Source organism: Equus quagga, chromosome 13 (assembly GCF_021613505.1).
Source record: "Equus quagga isolate Etosha38 chromosome 13, UCLA_HA_Equagga_1.0, whole genome shotgun sequence".
NCBI lineage: Eukaryota > Metazoa > Chordata > Mammalia > Perissodactyla > Equidae > Equus > Equus quagga.
Window position 1 is genome coordinate 31766502 of NC_060279.1, and position 1245 is coordinate 31767746.

At 33.5% G+C, this 1245-nt stretch overlaps 1 non-coding gene across 1 annotated transcript; it reads left to right on the forward strand.

Annotated features, from left to right (window-relative positions):
* The first annotated feature begins 266 nt into the window (after positions 1–266).
* On the forward strand, positions 267–373 carry LOC124251606 (U6 spliceosomal RNA). Its single transcript, XR_006891800.1, has one exon. It is a non-coding gene; the product is annotated as a U6 spliceosomal RNA (small nuclear RNA).
* The last annotated feature ends 872 nt before the right edge of the window (positions 374–1245 follow it).

The window sequence follows — 1245 nt, forward strand, 5'->3', positions numbered from 1 at the left end:
CTTCCTCACCAAAAATTAAATAAATAAAATAAAATGGACAAATTCAGAAATAGTACATAAACTCCTGTAGACCATAAAGCTATAGAAGAACTACAGTATGCCTATGTCACTACAGAATAAACACGTTAAAGCATTAGTGGGTTGACTTTGGGAGGATTGAATGAGGGTGGCAGTGAAGGGCAAAGTATTGGTTTTGTTATTAGTTTTTTGGGAAAATTTGAATTTTGAACTATATGCTCATATGACTTTGATTTAAAAGATGTCTGGTGCTTGCTTCAGCAACACATATACTAAAATTGGAACGATACAGAGAAGATGAGCATGGCCCCTATGCAAGGGTGACATGCAAATTCGTGAAACATTCCATATTTTTCTATGTATAATGATATAGTTTTTGCAAGCAAACTGTACCTACACATGTGCACACAGCCACACATTTTTGGTATTCACACAGAAAAATATTCTGGAGTCATGTTCACCAAATAATCTTGGGGGTGGGATTACAGCTTTCACATTCTAGTAGATGTAATTTTCTTACCTTTGACAATTGTATATTGTTGTTACTTTTACATTTGTATTACTTATGATAAAGATAAATCTTAAAATAAAACAAAATAAAATTAAAAAAATCTGGTCTCCACTCTAGAAGAATTTCTTTCTGTATTCGTAAGAATGATACATGTTCATTACAGAAAATTTCAAAGCTATACAAAATTTTCCAGTATTTAAAGGCAACTGTAAAATATTGGTGTATTTTCTTCTAGTCTTTTTAAATCAATTATATTTATGCACATTTGCGATTATGTAGAGTAAGGATACATTTGGATGAATTCAAATTTGTAAATCTAAACTGATTAACTTAGAGTCCGGAGATAATTTGTAACATTTTAAATTTCCCTTAGGGTGGAAAACAAGACCAAAACAAACATGGTCTTTGTGTGAAGAGACCTTAGACATTAAACTGTAACAGTAAAATTAGCCTGTTCATCAAGGAGACTAGACCCCAGCAAACCAAAGTCAAGTTCACTCTGATGTTAATCAGGCAGTGAGAACTATGAATTGCCAGACAAAATTAGATGATGGATTTGTTTTGTATCTGAAGACAATTACATAGATACCCTTTATAATTAAGTCATGGTATTTAGATCCTACTTTCTTCACTGGCCTTGTCTCCCGTTACTCCTGAACCTTGGCTCATTGCCCAAGCCACCCTGATCTAGTTAGACGTCACAGAACACACCAGCC